Here is a 10,653-nt window from a genome sequence, read left to right on the forward strand (position 1 = left end):
TTTTGGTACACTTCCTGAACGTGAGGGTACCCAGGTCCTGTTTACTGGCAACGGAATTCTGAATTGCAAATGGCAAAACACGCCGGGATTTTCATAGCGGGTTTAGGGAAGTTGCCAGATATATTATGGCTAGAGATTGGATGGCGGGCTGCCCATCAAATTTGCACTATTGAGCCCCAGCCTAACTAAAACAGGCCGCTTTAGCTAGCACAATATGGCAATAATTAAACCAGGCGGATGCACATGAGGTTTCCTTCCAAATGCCAGCCCACGAGCGTGCTACCGATTTGGCGCCTTTCAACTCTTTACTTCCTGAGACGCACAAATCCTTGGGACTCTATTGGTGTGTCAACTGCGCCAGTTTCAAGTTTATACTAGCCATGCCGGAGCGTTCCATGATCAAGCGAGGTATTCTTTCCCCTGCGGCTACGTTATATGATCCTTCGGGCTACGTTGCACCCATATTGTTACAGCCAAAACAGTTATCACAAGAGCTCTGTCGATCAAGCTGTGAAGCTGGTGAAGCACTAGAGGACTAGTTTAACATCGTGTACTTTTAGACTGAATCAATGATTTTGCTGCACACTTCGAGGATCATAAACTTTGTGACCGATAGGGATGGTTTCATGCACGAAAATACTAGGACTTATCAAGTGAAGCATGTTCTAAACAACGTGATCCTTGAGGACTCTGCCTTGCGTGGCATCAGTACGAAACTCCCTCAGCTGGTGCAACTGTGGGTTCGCGATCCTGAATTTTTGAAGACGGCAGCCTAATACTGAGGCTGGACAACTCCACTACAAAGCTTTATTGTCGTGGGTAAGGCTGGAGCACGTAGTTGCTTGTTTTGTCAGGTTGAATTCTTACCTTCACAGTAAAATATTTGGAAAAGTTAACGCATTTAAGAACTAAAGAGAGACGAACGATCCATATTGCACTATGTTCAGCTGGAGAATTTCCCCACAGAGCTTAGCACCAACCCCTAAATTCGACGAGAAAGTGTGCAGTATGAGACTATGTAAAAAATCTGGGGAGGATGATAAGGTCGATTCGTTGTGTTCTAATTGCAGTGTTTTGGAAGCAAGTGCCAACAGAGGAATCGTCGGCAAGTTGTTTGATGGATGTGGAACGCATACTGAATAACTGCCGATCGTTCCAAATGCTGGATGATTTTGAGTGTATTGACGTTCAGACTCAGAACCATCAAATACTATCCAGAGTATCATACGCCTCTATTGATGGCGATCCAGGAATACGACGTGTCTTTTGGGACTTGCACCAAGTCATGCAATATTAAGGCATAAATTCCCATAATTCATATACGCATTTTATACGTTGGGTGCCGGATTTTGTTGATGCATCTCAAAACGTCGCAACGCTTGACTTGTGATTCCGTGCATCATTCAGCTGGGCTTTCCAGAATATGTCAAGTATTCTATAACCCGATATACCTATCAGTCAAAGTAACTTCCCGAAGACCGTAATGTGTGATGTAACGTGTCTGTTGCACAAATATCCAGAAGTACTTCTGCTCGCGAATAGCAATCGCTGGTTAGAGCCGTACGAACTGGGATACAATCCGGAATTCAGCAGGTTGCGAGCGGACGCCGTAAAACCCAACCGCCGGTTCAGTTCTTCGGCCCTCCTGAGCTTTGCCTATAGAAAGTAGCCAGTGTGTCCTAAGAAAGCTTGCAGTAATAAACAGAGCGACCGATACGTTGAATTTGCCAGTGCTACAATGAGTCAGCGTTCTCATATTGTTGGATATTCTGTCGAGCCAGTAGATGTTCTTTGATTGCTCTGTAGACACAAATAGTCAAACACCTGGGGTCTCGTACTTAAAGTTACCATGTTTCCCACATGCGGTTAAGAAATGCGCAAACTGTGGATCTAAATACACGAACATTGTGAGCGAGCTTAGTTCTCTTTCTCTCCATATAGTCTTAGTTAATTGCTTCAAGGGGTACCCTACCGTATTGTTACAAGCATCAGCTCCTAGGTAAGGTTGTCCGTTTGGAAGGAAGGTAAGAGTAGCGAAGATTTTTTTCTGTCAGCGGAACCAGTCTATACTGAAAGTCCGAGAAGCACTGTACAGCCATTTCACGCCTATCAGCCGTACGCATCTCACGAAGCTCAGAGACGTTCAAAGTAGTTTAACCTCACTGAGGGGACGAAATTTCGTTTGAGAACAGAATAATTCATGCATCAAAGCTTCTCAGTCAGCTTGATTTCAGCATCTCGGCAAGGGGCTTCCCGCTGGACAATAGCCTTAGTTGAGAGGAATTTAATGTTTGAAGTCGAAATACCTCACCTAATTTGCTCAAAAAGATATCCATGCCATGACTGTTGCACAGCTCAGTCAATCACCGGGTTCACTGACCTTTGTAATAAAAGGTCTCCTATTCCAAAGCAGGAGGCCAATTCGAACTGATGGGTTTTCCCACCAAACAATGGAACCCGGGTTTTCGTAGACATCCAGTAAGCTTGTACACCATCAGCAATGATGAGAGTGTACAGTGAATCCGGTGGCTATTGTTGTATCCAGTCAAAGTATCAATTAATGAGGCACTATTTTGCCGTTGTAACCTCGCTGAACGTTTTAGAATTCAACTTTGAGTAAATATCTGGATACGTGTATTTTTACGTAGCGGAAACCATTATTCAGGTCGTATTGAAGCACCTCACACACTTGATTGAAGAGAAAAGCCCAAAGAAAGTCCCTTCTCGATCGACGCCCCGAGAAATTCGGCATATTGTTATGCCACGGTTGTTGGAAATCATGTCACCGATGCAAGGTGGCATGTCTGCTGTGTCCAGTGACCATTAGGGTTTTCGCACCCGGATGCACCGGGATGTGTTCTCCAAAATTAAGGGACACGACGAGTAAATCCTGCCGTATGAGACTAATTCTCTTGGCATTTACATGAAAACGGTTACCAGATATGTGTAGAGGTAAACGTTTAGAAAAATGGGCCCAAATATCGTTCAGTTGTAAAAACAGGAGCAGATCTGTGATAACAACGCGTGTCTGGTGTCGTATCACACTGTCAGTATGTGGAAGGCGAATCGTACCTGTTTGGTTACTTGAAAAATCTAGACAGGAACCAGTGCGTGGTACCGACTTTATATTCCTGATTTATACTTCACTACGTCGCTAGAATACGATGAATTCACAACATTGCTTACGGGTAGTTTGCGTTTAGAGTATTTCACACGAAGGGTTATTCGAATAGGCTAAATGTAAATTAATATTTCTCGCGTGTTGCTTCCGAAAATTTCGGGATAATATTTGGCGTCCATAGCGTCGCAAACTCCTAAACATTTCCGAACATATACCTGGATGATTGCGATATTTGTGCTGTGAAGATGTCTAAAATTATTTATAAATTACTTCTCGGTATCTTTCGCAGATATGTACTGGTCCATTACTGGGTCAACATGAGACACGCAAGGCGGCCCCAGGCAGAGTAAATGGGGAATATCAGTTGCAACAAAACTGTTCGACACCGCCGATTGGTAGCAGACAAATCTGAGTACATCAACGACTTAATCTGTTGAATTGGTTTCCACACAATATTTATGACAGCGAAATTCCGATACCATTGCCGGGTTTGAAGATTATGTCAGAACTTGCACACGAGGAACTCCAAAGTCAGCAATGGTGCACATTCTGCGGCATCGCTCAACTACTGGAAGACTGACAATACACGCGCAAATACAAATAGGAACTCTGGGAAGAAGTCTTCTGATGCCAGGATCCTGACTGCAGATGGTATCACAAATTGAGATCGAGGTTGATATCTGAAATTCGATTATGTTACGGTGCACTAGCAAGATACAGGAAGGTCCGTTAAACTGTAAATTTCAAACGACTAATACGGTCTCAACAACGGTTAATAGAACACCCGTGGAAAGAATCACTTGTCCACGATGAAGATAAACTTCCATAATGATGACAACTTTAGGAAACATGCGGCAGAATGTTACCGCAATCTCCTGGGATCCACACCAGAAAAAGTAATTGACAAAATGAGCGTACATCACTTCTCCAGCCCATTGAAATAAGCTAGTTTTCCTGGTACATAACTCACGCGCTGGTATCATGGATGATTAAAATGTTTTTGGATATTATGAAGTAGCACACACCTTCATACATTCTTGCGTTTCCAGTATAATATAAGTATTTGTAACTAATAAATGTGAATATATGACAGTCAACAACCAAAGCCTACCTCAGCACAGCACAATGAAGTAATTGCTAAGGCAGTGTCATTTATTTTATTCTTCCAATATCTCTCCAAAAGCCACTAAGTAGTATGCTATGCGTACGTTTTGCTCGTGAATTTTGACCACTGGATTTTCGAGTGAACCACATGCTGAGCTTTCCAAGGCATACTGTTTTCGGGAGAGTTGTATCAAAGATTTATGAACTACAAACGATCTGCAATTACCTGAAGCTTGCGGAAGGAGAAGAAACACCGTCAGACGAAGAGTATTTAAATATTCACACTGCTCAAATCCAAATCTGGATTCATTTGCATGCTAGGATGTAACATTCAAACTAATCACCCAACTGATATCACTGGGGATTTGGTGGCGTGCGGACTGAATTTTCTTTCAGTATTCCATCAACCTCAATGTCTACCGCTTGCTCTCCTCTAACTTGACATTTGTCGTCCAGTACCGCTTCAGAGTATCAACTGGTATTGGAGTCACGAGTAATTCAATCAGTTAGTTTAGAATAACGGTATGTCGTTGCCTTTCGAATCATAGGAGGCGTGTAAGACTTTGTCACAGGATGACCACATTAGTAACGTAATCATTTGCAAATTTGGTATATTGCAACCAAGCTTGTTTGTCATAGATTTCAAAGATCACGTCTTTACCCACAATCCCTTCAATCCCACCGGATAAATCAGGGAAAACGACAGTTGAATTCTAAAAGTCACTGTATTTAATGTGTCGTTTCCATTTACTCGTTAAAGATAATGACAGGAGGCAACTGACAGTTCATTTAAAGCTGAAAATACAATGCTAAAATACATAGAACTGAAAGATTGGAAGTTACATATGGAGATGTAATGTAAGCCATGTGTCGAAGATTGACCAGGGTTTTGTTTGGAAGGTGTACACAAGAAATTCACGGATTGCAGAAAACAAATATATTTGTCTATTTGGGGTTAAAATAAAAGATGTCACGCGAAGTGAAACATCAGTGGAACAATCAGAATTAAAGTTGGGTTTAATACGATGGCGTAATGCATGGTGTATTTTATGATATATCGGACTGATGAACTTCATGTTGCGAGAGGAACGGTTAACGACTAACCCTTTGTTTAGTAAACAATGAAACATACACTAGTAGAAAAACCCAAGACAATCTAGGTAATTCAGGAAATGCTAATATAACATGCCTCAAATATTCAATGTTTACAAGAGAATGGGAAATTCGAAGACAGCCTACCGAATAAAGATGTTTATCAGTAGACAATTTAATGCCTTGTTTCATAAAGTTTGTTATTATAAAGTATTATGCCGTGTCTACCGGTCGAAAAGTGACCTTGTAAATTGTCGGACAAGTACTCTGCTTCGGTAACCGATGCTCATTTTCGAATATTGGTCACGTGACTAAAAACTTGAGCAACGGGCCAACTCTATACGGGGATTTTTGTACATTATTTTAGATTTCCACTGAAAAGCACTATTTCTCACCACGAATTTGGGACTCCGACAATCCCTTACTGTCGATAATGGAATGCCTTGACTTTGGTTTATTTTTTCGCGCCTGTTCCAGGAGTGGCAATGTGTAAGTTCACATAACTCTCTTCCTGTAAGTTCACACCGAAGTGGAGAAGTACTAGACTCAAGCTTTTTTCTAATGAGATCTCATCTGTAGTGCATATACTTGGTGGAGCTTGAACTATGGAGAGGCAGTGAGGCCTGGATGCGTCTGGATTTTCCCGTTTTTAAACTTCTGCTCACGGAATTTTATAAAACTAAAAGATACGGGGGAACTTCCGTTTTGTACAGAGGTGGCGGTCGCCATCAAAGTGGAATCTGTCGGGTTTCCGCCCCACTTCCAGCCATGAATGTAACTGACAGACTGCATGCGTACGGTCTGAATCCCGCAACTAACGGACTATACTGGAGACCTAAAAATGTAATTTGTTGGGGCCAGCCGAGGCTCCCCACTATCCTTCAAGACGGTGATACCACCTCGATCATGTCAAAGGAGGCAGCCTTCATTTACCGAGCTTGCTTTAGGATCAACGTTTAAGCCCACAAAGCGGCTGAAGTAGTGGTTGCTGGAACAGTTATCTGTTGGGTGTAATACGTAAGTAGGTTCCTCTAGCCGCTGACATGGACATTCTGTCTGTGGAATGTGTCCAGGACACGCGAGTTCGCAAATGTCTTGTGTCCAGATTGACCAGGCATTTTGGTTCCGAGCAAGGTATGAGCTGACTATCACTTTGGTTGTGCGCAACTTTGTGTGCAATCTCATTTCACTTCTCTTCTGTAAGGCCTCCGTAAATCGTATGAAGGCGTGTCTTTCTACACTGCTGAAAATTCCAGTTTCTTGGTTATACTGCCTGTTGTGAAACTAGTGTAACTGAAGTATGGAAGGCCGGGGACTCGTTTGATTTGAACCTTCCAAAATCAAAGGGTTGTCAGTTGGATAGCTGGTTACGAGTAAGAACAAGTAGGTGTAAATACCTGAAACCGTGATCCTTATGTTTGAGTTGGCTAGTCTGCCGTCAGACAAATATGGAATATCTGGTCGGCATTCGTAAAACGTGTGCATTTCTTGAAGAACTGATCTCATTTATTGGCTTCAGTTTTGCTGAGATATCAAGGAGTTCATTCCCCAAAGGCGATCCTCGATCGAAGTGGAACTTGATTACCTTGCATGCCATAGGACGAACGTGCCAATATCGTAATCGTTACATGGCTTTCGTTTGAAAGCGGACAGCTTTAACTATCTTAATATATTGGAAGCAACGTATCTCTCATGTTATATAATAACGTTATTAAACACACTTAAATGAATAGGACTCTAAATTCTCATGTTTGGCTGGGGACCACATAGGATTTCCAACATAGAGGACGTTGACCACGATTTTTAACAAGCAAAGGTGAGTAACAAATTGACTGATATTTCCTTTCCTCTGCTTATTACGATCGGTGTCGTGAGACATGTTTTATCCAAGTTTATTGCGTGAAAAAGCAAACGTACCGCAGCATTCTAACTTGCAGATCCTAGTTCTTCGTTTGCCTTCCGCAGGTCCGATTGACATATCTTGCGCACCGTATCTGCACAACTGTGAGACCAAACGGATGAAGAGATGGAATCATTGAGAACCTAGACAACGGAATCAACGGCAACTGAAGCCAAACACAGTGAATGGTATATCGATTATCAAAACATCCAAAATTATCCAAAAGCCGACAAATATTCGGGGTTATAACTTACATAGAAAATTCACCGAGGAAAGGCGTCATGTTCTTTCTCCCACAGAGAAGCTACAGTCTTTGCCAATTAATTGCTTCCGAAGGTCCTTGCAATCCACATTACAAAGTGCATACTATTGGGGCTCAACACTATGTAGACGTAGTCAGAATACGTTCAGCAAAATACAAACAACCCAACAGTGAATAGCATACTCAGATCGAATACACGGCCGACTACAAAAACTCCAAAGTGGTTGTAAGTCAAGAGTGTTTTGAAAGAGATTGCCTGAGCTGTAAACAAATCTCACAATAGCCATTCACTCTTTGTTGAGTCGGCACTACAGGCGGGTGATGTGAATGGTCAAATTCAGTAATCTATGGAACAAACTTTTATTACCGGATGCACAACAGTGAACGTGCTGCCGGATATAATATGTAATAATAATATATAAATTATATATAGTTCAACGGAAGTTGTTGCAGGAAGATTGTTCCTTTTTTCGTTTGCATGTTAGTCGAGGTACCGGACCACGTTTTCGTTAACGTAGCGCGCTACACCCTCTGTAGACATACGGGTCTCCACATGAGAACTATTTATTGTTCTAGTGGACCACGACGTTGTTTGGTTCTTAGTGTTTATCTGATGAACTCTGATGAGAGAAAAACGGGTATCCAGCTACTGAAATTTTCAACTAGTTTGTACGTAGTGTGTCAAGTCATGGAAAAGAATCGCTTCTATTCTTCACGTGATTGTATGCGCACAACAACAACGGTCTCATGAAGTCAGCAAGTTTGCAATGATTTTTCGACAACTTTGATGCAAATTAGACCACAACTGAGGGGACATATTAAAGCATTCAGAGGGTTTGCATGCTTTTTATGCGCAGTTTGGGATACTCCGGCAGATCTAGTGATGACATAATGGTCTCCTTACCGGATCGTCCAGTCCGTGTTCAAACAACACACACCCGTTTGTCATTTCACACGAGCTGCGGCAACCTGCAAGGTCGGATTCCGAATCACTTCTAACAAAAGTTCCAACCGGCTGACCGGTACGTGAAGGCGACCATCGATGTTTGCCGGATTTACAACGCAGCCATAAATGTGGAGGGCGGCAGCCACCTTGGCCACTGCGAACAAGAGGAGTACGTGGCTCAAAACAATGTATGTCATTTAGCTGATACCTAGGTGCTCTGGAACCTCAATCCAATATATAATATTTACCTGAGTGGTTAAGTTGCAGACCACTCACAAGAGGAGAATTCCTTGTTTATTGGATGCACCAGGCAACATGCAAATATGTGTATCGGATTAACTGCGATCAAAGTCATACACGACAAACTCTTGTAAAAATCCACCTATACGTGAATGAAAATGGAGATGGTGAGATTTTGCTGGAATTATTGTTGGATTATTATTATTTGCACTGTAAATAATAATACTTCTGCCCACTGAAATATCAGACACATGAAAAATTAGTGAAGCATTTAACGAGCTAGGACATTTTATCCAGTCAACACTGTACACAAATAACAGTATCAAATTGGTCTTGGGAACGTCCTTTTCGCTAACTGGGATGTAGTAAAGCACGAAATGCTGACGTGAATACAAGTGGCGGAAATGAAACCCCGATTAAATAATTCTAGTAGCTGGTGGAGGAGGTGACCAAGGAACATGACCACTGATTTGTCGGTAATTCTATCGTTGGATTTCCGCTTGATTTGAGGTAAAATCCTCAGTCACTTTGCTCCGTTAAGCTGCTGATTTGCTGTGCAAATATTCGTGAATGCAATGTTAATCCGTGAAAGCGAAGAAGAAGTTATTTTCCATAGTAGATTCACGAGATTTCTGCCATGTATCGTCGCAAATTATTGTTGTATGGCGGCAAAGCCTCAGTGGTGAACAGTGATGTCACGCTGTCCAAGACAGTGATTATGAAGAGGTCAGAAGATGGTAATGGCGGACAGACACAACTCAGTGCAAAATCATGTAAACAACCATGGATCAAATTCCGTATTAATGGTTGAATGAGCCCGTTTCCGTGATATAACCATGTAATTGGCTTTCTCCATCTCCGAATGCACATAATTCAATGTAAATTAAGCAGCGGGCAAACCGATTTCGTTTATTTCATGTAAATGTGATTTACTAGGAATCCCGGTCAACTGATATCACACAAGTAGACTCCGGAAACTCTCCTACTTCGAAAGATATTTAGATGTCTTTTTTGCCGAATTTCCTAAAAAAATCCTCTCTGTTCAGATATGTCAAGAGAAACGTCGATTCCCACCACACCGTGGGGTCACAATTGCTTCTACCTATAAGTTCAATAATCTTTCTATTTTGAATAGCAAGACAACTGAAACATTGCATTTAAATCCTGCTGTAGAAAGCATTTTTACACATGACGACCAGTTGTAGCAGTGTGATATTAGAAAATATTATTTTGCAGAACATGTCTGGTTCGATTTGCGCGTGACAGTTTTGATGGTGATCATTTTATCGTCGTGCTGGGAATCTCTCTCTTCGACAACCAACGAACAGTTTTATTAACTTTCAGGGTCATCAGGTAGGCGCAGTTCCCGAGATTCCATCAACAGTATGATCCACTTGAGTGCAGATCTCATGAAACCCGAAACCTCACACGAAACATGACCGAGATCTTCGTGTTTGACATGATTCAAATGGAACTTGGTGTCACGTAGGGCATATGGGTTTTGAAAAAAACTTGGGCACACATTTATTTGTTGGCCCCCAAAGTGATCAGAACCTGTCACGGGCTGTCGAAATGTTCACAGCAATCTTGCTAGTAGATTCGTTTATGAAAATATACTGGGCTAGTTCGAATATTGAATATCAGATGAAGACTGGCTGAGCGAATAAACCAATGACTATTTATACCACCAGACCTGGCGACATTCTCCTCAACCAACATTCTCTCGATGTCAGCTGACCGTACGAGGGTATACTCTGATTTTCCCGACCTAAAGCTGCCACCTTGACGTGGTGGTCGGGCTTCAGTGCTGCAATGATCCTGCGGGCTACACTGGCTGGAACTTCGTTCCACAAGGTGCAACCATGCCAGGAAGGCCAAAGGGGAGCAGCCAGACCAAGAGCAGCGAGACCCCGTACTACGAGTAATCGTGCTACGAGGCGGTCTGGGGGTAAAGTCGTACTGTCCTCTGCGACAGGAGTGTAAAGGCA

This window comes from Opisthorchis viverrini (assembly GCF_000715545.1).
Source record: "Opisthorchis viverrini unplaced genomic scaffold opera_v5_313, whole genome shotgun sequence".
Taxonomy (NCBI): Eukaryota; Metazoa; Platyhelminthes; class Trematoda; order Opisthorchiida; family Opisthorchiidae; genus Opisthorchis; species Opisthorchis viverrini.